The sequence below is a fragment of the Strongylocentrotus purpuratus genome, unplaced genomic scaffold (genome assembly GCF_000002235.5).
Source record: "Strongylocentrotus purpuratus isolate Spur 01 unplaced genomic scaffold, Spur_5.0 spur5_scaffold_2, whole genome shotgun sequence".
NCBI classification, from domain to species: Eukaryota; Metazoa; Echinodermata; class Echinoidea; order Camarodonta; family Strongylocentrotidae; genus Strongylocentrotus; species Strongylocentrotus purpuratus.
Window position 1 is genome coordinate 23,526,481 of NW_022145605.1, and position 15,246 is coordinate 23,541,726.

A 15,246-nucleotide genomic window follows, 5' to 3' on the forward strand; every position below is an offset into this window, starting at 1 on the left:
TAGCTTGAATTATCTACAAATCATTCCGTCACTTCTTCAATACAATGTAACATGATAATGATATGTGTCTACGATTGCGACGCACGCCAATGACGGACATCATCTACCCATATCGTAAATGATAAATTTAGTGCCGAGCTAATACTACAATGATCGTTGCATCAGTTACAAGCATGCAAGATGAAAGCAAGCTGATAAATGATAGTAGAGCTCACATTGATTCGTATATACCAAAAATGGCGCTTTTGATCTGGCAAGTAACGGTAATTTCACTAAGCCACCTGAATATTAAGCTATTTTTTCACAAAATTTCTCGTACATTGATTGCTTGAACAACTATGGTGATTATTATTTGGTCATCAATGCCGATCAACTTATTGTTAAAATGTGACAAACATTTATCTTCATGTGATTTATACCGCCTTGGGAGAGAGAGAGAGAGAGAGAGAGAGAGAGAGAGGGGGAGGGAGAGAGAGAGAGAGAGAGAAGAGGGGGAGGGGTGATGATGACATTGGTGATGACAATGATGACTCTCCCTGTTGAATTGCACGACAAGGTTTATTTTTTTCTGTAGTTACATGTACTTATTTCGATTTAGTCATACAAAACATTTGAATTTAAAATGCACAATTAAAAGGTATAAGTTTACTTGTTTTTGATAAAGGAAATTGCTTTAAGGAGTGGGATATTATTAGTACATGCTTTAATATTATTGTATAAATATCATTATTATACATGTATCATCACCATCACCCTTGGTGCCATCATCATCACTACTACCATCATTTTCACCACCACCATCATCACTACTACCATCATCATCACCACTACTACGATCACTATCATCATTATCACCACCATCATTACTACCATCATTATCATCACTACTACCACCATCATCACTACTATACTATCATCACTACCATCATCATCGTCGTCACTACTACCATCATCATCACCACTACTACCATCATCATCACCATCATCATCACTACTACAATCATCACCACCAGCATTACAACTTTCATTATCACCATCATCACCACCATCATTACTACCATCATTATCATCATCATCACTACTACCACCATTACCACCACCATCATCATTACTATACCATCATCACCACCATCATCATCGTCGTCGTCACTACTACCATCATTATCCCCACTACTACCATCATTATCCCCACTACTACCATCATTATCCCCATCATCATCATCACCACCAACATCGTCACTATTATCATCATCATCTTCATCTATTCACAGTAAAGTTTTCAATGAATTCGGTGTTGTCTGCCAAAGTTAGCTTACAGTTTAAATTTTGATATTAAATATGCAAATCATGTAAGTTCCACTGCAAACCACCCTTAATGCTGTGGTTCATAATTTGAAGCAGTTGATAATTGTCATAGATATTACAAATTCAAAATTATTCAGTCTAGTCCATTTTCAAGGTGGCATATTTTTACAAGTTTTAACTTTCTTATTGTAATTTTAACACAACTATTGTGAGAACATGAAAACAGAATTTAAAATTCTTGATTTCAACAATTACACCGTAAAACTTTCATCCATTTGAAAACGTTACAACTACATGTACATTTATTTCTAAAAGGGCCCTAATTCACCCAGTCAACCTTTCATTCTTAAGTTACAAAAAAATGCATCCCCAAAAATCACATTTACAAGGAGTATGAATAATTCACTTGTTAACTCTATATTTTATATCTCAAACAATATTGTTGACATTTTCGTAGCACATGTACATTGCAAAAAGGACATGTACACGCATACAGTGTAAGCCCATTGACATAACATGATGGAACTGACAAGGAATATCCATTAGTTCACAGCATATGCTCTGAGGAAAAGTAGAAATATTGAAGAAATACATTGGTAAAAATGTAATGAACTGGATAATAATAACAAATTATGAAATATTCTAAGTTATTCCATAATACACATATATACATGTAATATGTATGTTAATTTCAATTAAACTGTTCTGTAGTTGTGATGTTATGTGGACAACCCTCACATTTGCTTTTATTGACGCAAAAAATACATTACAGGATAAGAGAAATGTAATTGCTTTGGAAATACTTTCTTGGCATCTACTAAATGTCCCTTTACTTGCTGGTTATAGTGAACAATACAAACAATGGTAATTAATCAATCAGCAGTTTTTCTATCTTTAAGTCCTCCAAACTATATTAGCTATAGAAACTACATGTACAAGATTTGATATACCCGAACATTTAGATCATTTGCTGACATTTAACAAAAAAGATCCATTACTTATTTCATCTGGGGACAAAATAGTATCTCATTTGAAAACTTACATTTTAGTTGATACGTATAGAGAATATATGTAACAATCTTACCTCAATCTTACATTATTCTTTACACTACCGTTTTGGAAAATTATGACATATTTTTTTTTGTAATGAACAAAGTATTATGCTGAATCATAAATATGCAATTATTACAGCTTTGATACCAAGGAAGAATCATATGCAACAAACAAACATGTACATATTCACATCATTATGGATACTCATGATTTTTTTTTTTTTAAAGCTATCCTCACACTTTTTCCTTCTGAATATACAATGAGGTATAACATACCTTTTAGATTCAATGGCGATTTAATCAATTCATAGTGAGCATGCTGTAAATATATTCTTACTTGACCAACTATACCTGCATGTATCATAATGCAAATGCATTTTTCTGAAATATTGAAAATAAAAGAGCACTGTTTATGTACTGTTAAGCCAGGATGTGAAAATAATTGCACAGGAAATGACAAGAATGGTTGATGATACTTTTTTTTGTTTGGTAACATGCATTACAAAGACATTAATGTATGGAAATTCATAAGTATAACATCCGTGCATGTCAGTTGAAGGAGTGTTCTAAAATTCCCTTTTTAGGAAACTTCCAACTTTAATTTTAAGACTACAACAAATTTAAAGCGTTTTGCTGCTTTTTCTCATCAATTGATGTACCTAGTAACATGCTATTAAAGTAAATCAATGCGGTTGTAGTGAAGAGAAAAGAATTGCACTAACTCGTACATGGATCCTGACAAGATTCAGATAGTTAGACAGTGAAATTTTTATGACTTACATTTTGATTTTCAAATGACAGTGTTTCTCCCTTTTACATTTTAATGTTTGATGAAATTAATAACAAGCGTACTGAACTGAAATATTGCCAATTAAAAAGCATTGTTTATGTGCTACAGTATAAAGCAACATTCCTTTTGAAGGAAAGGATAAATGATCCAATATAATGTCTATCTGATTCTTAGCTTCCTTCACCTTCACCTTCACCTATCCCACAGTCTGGCTGACCCTTGGGGCACCACTGAAGATTTATACTACCAGCTTCCTCCACTCCTCGTGGTTCTTGGCTTTACGAAGTATGATGTTTCAGTCAAGGTCACTCGTTAATGTTGTCTTCCCATCGTTTCCTCTGCCTGCCTTTTCGTCTCCCTCCTTGTACTGTTCCATGTAGAATAGTCTTGGCCAGTCCAAATGATCATGTGACATACCCATACCACTTTACTTTGCATCTTTTCACTGAAGTCAGGAGGTCTTCATACGGCCCTATGGTGTTTCCAATTCTGATTTTCACTACCTCGTTGGTTATGTGATCTCTATACCAGATACTGAGGAGTTTGCGGAAACATTTCATCTCCAGTGCCTGTATCCTTCTTTTAATGTCTGCTGTCATGGTCCATGTTTCACATGCATACAAAAATATGGACATATGGACAAGATCCTATAACCGATTTTGAATGGGTGGTATTCGTTTTCGACTGAAACACTGCACATGTGTGTTACTTCCAGCCTGCATAGAAAAAGAAGAAAATGATAGCGTGAATGGTAAAAATACAACAATCGCGTAAACAAATCAAAATTGATTCTATCAGGGTTTTACAAAAGGTCTCTAATAAAAAATTTAAAATCATATCAATTCTTTAACCTCCATGTAACAAATAAAGTGGGATAGACTTCTTTTTTAAATTCATGTATGCTCCAAAGCCTTTCTTTTAGGAATGAATGAATGCATCTAATTAAGAACACAAACTGATTATTATCGAACATGTCATTATCAAGTCCCTAGATATCATTCTTTATATACTGTACATTTATCTATAGAGAGAATGATTGGAAATTCAATTTTAAATATATATCTAAAGGCTATCCTCCTACATACGTGGAAAAGGTTCTCTCATACTGTAACCACTTTGACATATAATCTATTAAGAGGTAATGACCACATCATCTTGAAAAGCCTTGTGAGGCATTTTTTCTATCTACACATATAAGTTATAAAAAAAAACATGAATGGTGCCACTTGTTGATTTCCCCTTTCTGTAAAGGAGGTTTAATTGAAAATTGTATAGTTTAATAGAACCATGATCATAGATTTGCAGGATATCCTCCTGAATATGATAAAGTTTATGGGTGAGTGTATATTACATGTAGGTACATAATAATTACAGTACTGTTTCATCAGGGTTAGCATTAAAACAGTTATAAATCAAATCATGAAAACATGAAAATATGAACTTGCAAAGATGCATTACAATTAATCTATAACTATTTAATTATATTGCGAAAGTGTATTGGAAAAAGAGGGAATGTTCACTACACACACTGATGAAACTTGGTTATCAAAGGGGAAGTCTACCTTGATATAATGATGGTTTTGAGAAAAGCAGAAAAACTACAGACAAAAAACTCAATGACCAAAACAACATGTCTGCAACTACCTAAAGAGAAAGGAAAAAAATCAACTACAGGCAATTTCGGAAAGAGTTCCATATATATAACCCCACTAAAATCGATGCACAGCTGTATAGCCTACCCTCACTCTCATCCTAATCCTAACCCAGCATACCCATATTTTTTCCTTCAATTTTAGTGGTGGTTACGTGTACATATGGAACTCTTGTCGTAATTTTGATGGCCTTGCAGGGTTCATCTTCTGAAACTTGCAAACATTACAAAGATGTATTTACAAAGATGTATTATAGAATCAGAACATAATTGCCGGAGTTGATTTGAAAGTTGTTGGAATGGTGTTAAATGCAAATTAGCATCTTGTGAATGGTGTAGACTTTATTTATTGACATTCCTCTTGCAATTTCTTTTTAAGGCTACAAACATTACTGTTATGATAATTGTAGATCTATCACATAAAAGATGACAAGTGACGTTTGAAATTAGATTTGGCTTCCTACATAATTAATCATAAAATGTCTCAAATTTATTTGCTTTGTGTTTCTGCTACGTGTATACATGGTGATGGTCTTTCTCTTGCTCCCTTATTACTCTGCAAGGAAAGACCCAGTATTTAACAGCTCATTGCAAAAACTATATTGTGTCTTGAGTGAAGCCCAAACTGGTTCCTGCTGCTTAGCCTTGGCTGCATTCTCCTTATAGTCTTCTAGCTCAGATCCTCTCTTCCACACTTCATTTCATTATCGCAATTTGTTCTTATATCTTATGGGTTACCGGTACATATCCCTAATCTATGTGAATCATGCATTATGTTGCTGACTGAAGAAAGCAATTTCTAAATTTGCAACTTAAAAGATCTAAGCATACGTCAAAGGGCTGGCTCAAAGAATACATAGAAGCCAGAAAAACAGGAAGGGGTGGGGGGGGGGGGGTTGGACTCAAATTCATAAGATTTCACAAGAGGACTTTATGAAAGCAGGTCATTTTATACAATAAATAAATATAGTTGTACTTTGAATCATCTTCACATGAAAAGGACTTACAGGTAAGTAAATGTTTTTAAGATATTGTTACATGTACCTGCTACTGCTACCTGGAGCTAACCCTCGTCGCTGAGAAATAGCCTTGAAGTATACTGTTTGGTTGAACGGAAATTCCATTTCAGCTGTATACTACCGCAAATGTCTGACAGTTTGCTCCAAAGAAGACTGTAGTTTGGGTAAGAGCAATAGTTACAATTAAGTATAAGTATACACATGTAAAGTTGCATTTATACAGAACTATTACAGTGACATAATAACAATATTGCAACTTCCTGCGATCAAAAAGGGGAAGAGAGAGGTAGCTAGAGTGATTGAAAGTAAAAAAAGGGAAAAAAAAGAGGGAAAAAGAGGGATAAAAAGGTAGAAAGAGAGAGAGAGAGAGAGAGAGAGGATATAATTGAATCAGGAGCTGCCAAGACATATACATTTCTACTCATATGAATCTGCATAATAATATACAATACAAAAACTACATGTAGGTATTGTTAATACATGTTCATGCAGATCTGCTGAAATGGATGATATAAAATCAATGTTTGGTAGTTGTTGCTTAACTTGAAATAAATATTTGAAGAGCTGCATGAATAAGTATATTATTTTCTTTCAAATCAATGATGGTATTGTTTCCAAGAAATAAGAGTGACTTAAATTGAAAGTTTGTTTTAAAATGTAGAAGCCACAGTATTCTTGTGCACTGATGCATGCAACATGCTATCTTTAACATTTGAAATGTGATACGTCTAGCAAAAACAATCCTAACTTAAGTTTGTGGGGTAGTATTGTTCCTTGTACACAAATGGTATTTAGATAATACTAACACAGCACTGCCAACAAAATGAATGGATGAGTACCGTTTAAAACTTTAAAATGTATCCAATAAAAATATTGTTGCATATTCTTTTTAGACAGTAGACACCCTGTAGAAAAACAAAAATCCTAAGATTTTACTGCAAGCTATAATTATTATTTCATTTGGCATTGCAACAATGGAAACAATAAATTACTGCTAAAATGTATGGACAGTCAGATTTTATGCAAATTTAGTCTCAAAGTTACTATTCAGTGCGTATAATAAAAAAAATGTACCAGTTCCAACTTTGGTAACTTAATTATAAAGTTGATGTGCACTGTAAAACTTACAGGTTGCAATCCACAGCAGTCATTAATTTTGCACAGAGGGGGGGGGGGGGGGGGGAACAAATTTCCACACCCAACCCTCTTTTAAAGACTAAAACCATAGACCGCTAAAACCAAGGAACGGCTCTACGTAATATGTACACTGTATACAATATATACCAAACTGAATGGAAATCATACCAGAGTTGAAGAATAAATGAAAAATAGATGTGCATAAGAATAACTTTGACATAGACACACACAAACAAAAATCCAATAACTTTTAAAAGGAAGACTGGCCAACTTTTAATGCTACATGTAGTATATACATGTAGGAGATTGCATATACTGTAGGGATAAGGGGTAATCTTTTGGAAATTGGATCAAAATAGAAAAAAAAATCATTTAAAGGAGAAAACATTATGCAATTAATATCTTTGTACAGGAAATAAATAAAATATATCAATAAAAAACAACTACAAACAAACAAAAATAAAGGATAATCAGCTGATTATTGTTGGAGAAAAACATTATCTTTTTAATATGCAAATTATACTTTAGTTTCATTTATTTCTATACAAATTCAGACAAATTGCAAAATATTATGGTAATGAAAGATAACTGACCATGGTTAGTTAAATCTTAGGTAATCAATAGTATTCAATGGTTTTGGATCCTCAGAGAAACATGTATTTTAACTCAAATTATATTAATTAATTTAGCTTTACCTAATCTATAGAACATAATGGAAATTGAATAGAAAAGCTGTATTTTCCACTCAATAATATGACTCTTCTGAAAATATGTGCACATGTACATGTAATGTACATGTAGGGTCTTACTATATTAAAGATTTGTAATAAATAGTTTTTAAAATGGCATAAGAATACGAAGAGGGAGAAAGTGCAACATGGATGCTTCACATTATACACTGTCGCTCATATAGTTGGAATATTTTTGTTTTACCCCACTTTATGGAATTATTTTTAAAATAATTTAAAAATAATAGATCTAGATAATAGTATCCATTCTCCGATTTTATTGAATAATAATTTGACAATGTGTGTTTTGCGTGACTGCTAAAGCATGTGTATGCTACTATGCTTATCAAATAGGGGACCTACGCCCTTAAGTCATAAATGACAGTAACGAGGATTAATGCCCCACAAAAGGGCACTAATATAGCACATCGACACGGTTTTGATCCTGGGGCCTCACAGTTACGAGGCCATTGCTTTGTCACTGAACCATGACTGTACGAAGCGGGGGCTAGGATAGGGGGCAGTTTCCATAAACAAAATAAAAAACAGAAAATGAAATTTATTGCATTTTACCCCGGTCCCCAACATAAACAAATCCTCTGAATGGCCATGCATTATGGCTCAAAAGCTGTTCAGTTTTCTATTAGAGGGATATCAGATGGATATTTAAAAAGGGGTGATGATGTTAATGCAGAGGTGATAGAGAAGGGCAGATTAGAAAATAATTCTGAATTCTGAACCTTACAATTTTCCTTCTACATACCAAAGTAATTTACATTTCATTTATTTACTGACAAATAATTGCAGTCACTTTTGCAATCAATAATAGTCACTCTTTCCAGTTTATTATTTTCATACATGTATGATCTCCTTTTCTCTCTCTTTAAATATCTCTCTCTCTCTCTCTTTCTCCTTCTCTCTTTGCAGCTGCAAGTTCCAGGTACTGTTTTGTTTTAAGTTTGTGCAATGTTAAGCACCTAACAGGAATAAAGGTACATGGGTGTCATTGGAAATAGGGTATTAAGGAGGGTACTTTTGACAGACTTTGTTTCAAATTGGCATCCCAAATATCTAGCTACAGATACGGGGTAATAAAGTGGACATGTACATGTATGTAAAAGTAGCTGCACAAATCTAGAGTCTGCTTATCGTGCATTTTATAGAATGAAACGGGATAGTAACTTTGGAGCAAAATACTATAGAACATAAATCGGTTATACAAATATTAACACTTGGGATGAAGAACAGGAAATCTGAAAATTAATGAATCGTCATTGATGAGAAAAATAAAAAATCACATCATTTTATTCATTAGGTCATTTCATTGTGATGACGAGTAGGTGATTAGAATTTCAAAATGTACCCAGGAGAAATCTGCCCAGATAGAAAGCTTGTGACATATTTACATTCAATATCATGCAGCACTTTACAGTTTTCTATTCTTCTGTTTTATTATTTGTTTAAATTTCTCCTTTTATTGAGATAACCCTATGTTAGTCTTTTTTTCCTTCTGTTTTCCTCTTTCTCTCATTTTCTATGTTATTCCTTTTTTATTGTCTACATCTTTTTTCTTCTTTTTTCTGTCCTCGCTTCATGTTCTCTTATTTTATCCTTCTTTTATCTTTTACTTTAATATCTTCTATTCATATACTGTTTTTTATATTCTTCTTTCACTTTCCCCTATTTCTGTCTACATAGGATATGACTTTTCACTCAGTTTTTGTCTTCTTTCATTGGTTCTTCTCTCTTTCCCTGTGTGTGCCTTTATTTTTCTCATTTGTATCTAAACAGTTATCTTTGTTCTTCTTCCTTCACTCATTTTCTCTTTCACACCTTTTTCGCATGTATTCTTTATCTTAAATGTTATCATCCTCCATGTTTACAATCAACTATGTTTATCTTTATTTTCTCATTCATATCACCTCATGACTGCGAATGGTGGTCATGTTTTACATAAAAATGTAAGAAAACAAAAATGACATAAACTCACTAATGCACAGAGAAGTTGCCCACTAATACCTTCCATTTTTTTATAAAGAAGAAGCATCCAAAGAACAGGAAATCATTAATAATTGGGGATGTGTCAATTTTGGTGGTGGCCTACCTCTTTGTTGAAGCGTACTTAAAAACACCAGAAAAATCTCACAAATTAAAAAATATAAATCCTTTTCACGATTTAGAATCTTATTTCCATACAATTCCATAACTTGGATCTCTGTCACCTTGATCAAGTGAAATTTTGAGGCTTTTTTTTTGGGGGGGGGGGGGCTGGTGATTTATTTCCCTTGTCAAAACTCACACACAAGTTTGAGAATACTCACAGCAGTTGTACTCCACCATAGCTTTACAAAATGTACCTGTTGAAGAGGCTTCAATATGTCTTGTGTTCTAGTATTAATAGCAGGGATTGACCATTCATAGATATATAAATGTACATGAGGAAAAAATTATTCAAAATTTCCCTTCAACTCTGAAACACAAAATATGTACGTGTAGCATAAATTACAATACATGTATGGGTTGAAGAGTCCCTGAATTGAGTTTTTTTTTTAAATACAATGTAAGAGAAACAGAATGGCAAAAGTTTGAAATAAATCAGACCAATACTAAGAGTTATGAATGTTTGAAGTATGAGATCACTAAATAAATGTGAATCTCAAATTGGCAATTTGGTACATTCATGTAGACATTGATAACTCTTCTGTTTGTTGTCTACTTCACCTCTGAAACATACATGTAGCATAAATTACATTACATGTGTGAGTTGAAGAGTCCCTGAATTGGGTTTTAAAAAAATACACTGTAAGAAAAAGAGAATGGCAAAAGTTTGAAATACATGATGTAGACATGTATGGATAACTCTCCTGTTTGTTGTATACAAAACATAATCTTAAGTGCCTTCTTCCTTGTGGAAATTATCAGTTTATTTACAGGTCCTCTTAAGATATAAAGAACCTTCTGAGTCATACATGTACATGTTTTTTTTCTTTTTCATTTACATTTTAGTCATTCTGTGTGTTGGAACAAATGGAAAAGTTGTCCGCCACTACATCCTATAGACGTTACTGATTCAGCCAATTTGAAGAGCCCATACCTACATGTTTTAATGATTACAAATTTACAACTTCAAAAATGTGTACATGTAACTTTGTCACTTTTAGTCTGATTTAAATTTAAATCAAATTGTCCCCATTGTGCTTCTTATATTTGTTCAGCCTTCCACTGGTAGTTTGCTAATACTAGAGAATAAGGTGGATTTCCCTTTAACATTAGGTATATTAAATCTTCTGTGAGAAGAGAGATTATGGTGTCTGTTTTTCACTATTGCAGCAGTGCAGTGGCAGATCCAGATTGGGGGGGGGCCGCGGGACCCCCTCACTTGGCCCCATAAACAGGTAAATTTAACCTTTTTTTAGATTTAAAAAAGACGCCCCCCTGGAGAAAGGGGGGAGCAAAGGGGGGCCGGGGGGGGTGGTGGGTGTTAACTCGGTGCTCAACATTTTTTCACGAATTGGGCCCCCTTTCAGCCGGCCCCCTCCCTTTCTGCAGACTGGATCCGTCCCTGCAGCAGTGAATTCCACTACAGTCACATAAAGGTCCCAATAGTGTCAACAATTAATTTGGATAAACTTGCATAAATTTGCATAAACTTCCATAAATGTGAGTGCAACCAAGATGATCAATTACAGAACAGGGACAACCAACAGCTTGTTCGCTAGACTGGTTAGAATAGCCTTAGGGCTAGGTGATAACATGAAATATGATATGGATGTCACTAAGCCTTAATTGGCACCCATATCGAGAGTGACACACCAAATTGCTATCCCTCCAGTATCAAATATTTACATTTTTTGTTAAATGTTTGTATTATTTTAAAGTGATTTGTATGAGAAGAAAGAAGAGTTTATATTACTAGTCCTACAGTATAGTAATACTAATCATACTAGTATTAACAGCTACCACCAGTGGGTAAGGTTATTTTAGTGTGGGTACTTCTAGTGGTTATTATGAACAAATTTGAATTTTTGTTTTATATCAATTATCAGTCTTGATAGGGGTACGGGTATCAATTAAGTGGCTCGGTAACATTGCCTCAGATTCTGAAGAAAAAAACTCCTGGATTTAGCTCATGCTGCAATCATGATTACAAACATTTAGGTCAGTCAGGAATCCCATGACTTTACAAGCCGATTGCCTAGCTGTCTGATTATCAAGATATTTATGATTGGAAATCAAAATTTCATTTTTTGTTTACCTAACAGTTTTTTATTACATTCATGTACACTACAGTCTTTTGGGGAAAATGAGTAGACTATGGTAAAAATGGTAACTCAAACTAACAGATTTTTACTTCTTTGAGGCATTTCTATCATGATCATTTTGAAGCGCAATTTTGTTTAGGGCTTCAATATTACACCATATCACAGGCACTGATAACACGTAGGGCCATACAGCTCAGATTGAATATTATTAAATGATGGGTATAGGCCAAGTGATATCAATGTTATTAGATCTACAACCCGCGTCTATCAGCTACCATGAGCTGAGGATGCATGATGACACCGACAGTAGCCTATACGTGTGAAAATTTGATGCACATGGGTCATATGGCAAGATTATTAAGAAATCTGATTTGAACGTCATATACTACCTTACGTAAAGTCCACGCCTAAAATGCAATCATTAGAGTCACAGTTTTTGATATTTTATATCGTATTCCACCCAGGCCTGCAGGGCAAAACCACTCCAGCAAGGCTAGAGTCAATGCTTAGGCGTATTTTCCTCTAGCGCTGTTACATGTACGTGCTGAGAGGCAGCAATAGCACACGATGAACACATTGCACACAATTGCACACTAATGCACACAATGTATACAAAGTGGTTGATTAGCAAGTTTGACAGTAGACTCACGATTTGAATTTTTGAATTTTTCTTTCTAGTCTAGATCTATATGACTATAGACTAGATTCTAGATCTCTAAGTACATGTATAACTATAACATAGACCTAAGTTGAAAAAATTGTATGCTATTTAGGTGTCATCAACTCCCGGCCCCCCCCCCCCCCACTCCGAGAACGGATGGACCCCATGCGTGTTACCAAAATGTCCTTTTCGTAACAAAAGAAAAAGGTCGACCCGTATTGACTTTACCCCGGAATGACCGCATGCGTGTTACCAAAATGTCCGGTAAAGGGGTACTTTTCGTGCGACAAAGTCCGGCCCGAGAATTGTAAAAAAAGGGGTGTATTTGACTTTTCACCCGGAGATTTCTTTAAAAAGGGGGTGTTTTTTCTTTTTTCTCTCATCTTTTTTGACTCCTGAGAAATTATTCTGAATTTAGGGGGGTGCATTGAGCATTTTTCCTGATTTAGGGGGGTCTCCAAGGCAGGAAAAGCCTGTGAAAAGCCCGCGAAAGGGGGGTTCGAAAATGTTGGCAGTCCTCAGATAGGGGGTGCTTTCAAAAAGAGGGAACGAGCATATGCATACCCTAAATAACACTGAGTGGGGGGGGGGGGGCATCAACTATCACTAAAGTACCGATTTTGAGTGAAATCAGTTGAGTTTTGTACAGTGTAGTTTGAAATGCTGAAAATCAATATGAACAGTTTTTAATACACAGCTGCACAGCCAGGATAGTAATGCAGCTATGTGTGGGCAAAACCAGGGACATGGCTCGTGATGTCCACCAGTCTAGGTATCCTGCCGGGCGGGAGCGGCGGGCCCGGCGCACCTGGTAGGGCTATTATTTCCATTTGAATGTGCAAGTTAGATTTATTTAAAAAAAGAATAAAATACGGTGTTACTGTAGAACCTACCTTAATCAGACGGATGGGCACATAATAGAGACCTATCTTGATGTCAGGATACTAATGTGGTCTAGTTGTTTCAGTCGGGCAACCGTGTTCGTGAAAGAGAAGAAAGACAGCTGCACGATGCGATGGAGAGTTAGCTCGAGAGCGGGCTGCCGTCGCGTCCGGGGCATGCATCGCAGGCGGTCAGATCCGAGCTTCCAGCGTGCAGGCCGTGGATGCGCCAGATTCAGAGCGAGTGCTAGTTTCTCGAAACTGCCATAAGTCTAAGCTCGTGGAGATTTGGTAGAAACACGTGTTAGATCTCTATCACACGTTTCAATACGATGTCTAAAAAGTTAGACTTAATGACGGTTTCGTGAAACCTCCCCAGGTGTTCGGTGTCGGGGATCTGGGCAGCGTTTCATGAAACCGTCATAAGTACAAGTCCAACGACATCCCATTGAAATGTGTGTATTAAGTTTAACACACGTTTCAATGGGATGTCGGTGAACTTGTAGTTATGACGGTCTCATGAAACGCTGCCCAGATCCAGTGGATGCCTGGTACTGGGAGGCGCACGCCCCCCCCCCCCTTTTTTTTCTCCCGAAAAAAATGTGTTCGCATACATATTCTGTTTAAGCATTTGGATAGGCCTCAGAATCTGCCAAAAGGCTAAGATTATCCGGGGACCGCATCCAGTTGAAGGCTTCATTCTCGCAATTTCGTTTATTTCAAGCTTCCTCCCCCCCCCCCCCCCCCTCCCCTGTAAAGTCTTTGATCTGCCCCTGGATGTATGGCCGGGTAACCTGGCGCTACAGTCGTTTGTAGAAAAAAATGTTGCTGGGCGCTGTCGCCTGGTTAATGAGTCTAACCACAAAAAGTAGGTCTTAAAATAGAGTTAATGACTACTGGACGCAAATCAAACACATGTTGGATGTGATACAAAAACGGGTCAATACATATTGCATCATTTTTCCAAAACTGGTCAATGACTTTAATGTCGCAGCTCGTATCGGGTGCGTTTGGTGTGATCGGGGCTTCACTTGAATGTCTTGATCTGCACAGTTTGAAGCGTGAAGTTGAACGGGAATAAGGAATGGCAAGAAGTCGCGGGGCCGTTATAGACCTCGAGATCGCACGGGATTGCAAACACTCTAGGAGCGCGTTCGAACGCACTAAGAACGAGATGAAGATGAGTTGAACTGTCTCTGAACTGGTGGTCTGGTTACAAACTAGTTAGAACAAATTGCGAACTAGTTAGAATGGTCAATGGTTTGGACGTAATGGAAACGACTTGTAAAACTAGTTAAAAACTAGTTAAAACTTATTATATACCCTACTTAAGAAATCCAGCCATCTGATTGGTCGAAATTGCAGTCGTGGTTTTAGCCATTCCCGTAAATAAACGAAAAATGCCAAACCTGTGTAATAGTTCTAGAGTAAATCAATAAAATCCCGGCAAAATTCCAGTTACCGGGAAAATAGTTAAATCTTGCTGAAATACCCATTGGTTCACGTGTTAAAATCTGGTTTGAGCGAGCGCGGATATCATACATTTTGTGTGTGCGAATTGGTCTCTCGCGCTAGCTTAATAAGACGTACGATGTCGATCGTTCTACTAAATCCGGCCTAGATTCTACTTATAGTTTCCAAACAACGCAAAAATGGCTGAAGAAACTCTTTCTAGATTTCAACAAATAAAAAGGTAATAAACAAGGTAATATGTTGGGAACAGAAATGATTTTATATGATATTTGAACTGTGAGTAGGAA

At 35.8% G+C, this 15,246-nt stretch overlaps 1 long non-coding RNA gene across 1 annotated transcript; it reads right to left on the bottom strand.

Moving 5' to 3' along the window:
• Window positions 1-3,494: 3,494 nt before the first annotated feature.
• On the bottom strand, window positions 3,495-13,964 carry LOC105440491. The gene is made up of 3 exons (XR_004065252.1): window positions 13,499-13,964; window positions 5,843-5,970; window positions 3,495-3,863 (listed from the first exon to the last, which is right to left on the bottom strand). It is a non-coding gene; the product is annotated as an uncharacterized LOC105440491 (long non-coding RNA).
• Between the last annotated feature and the right edge of the window lie 1,282 nt (window positions 13,965-15,246).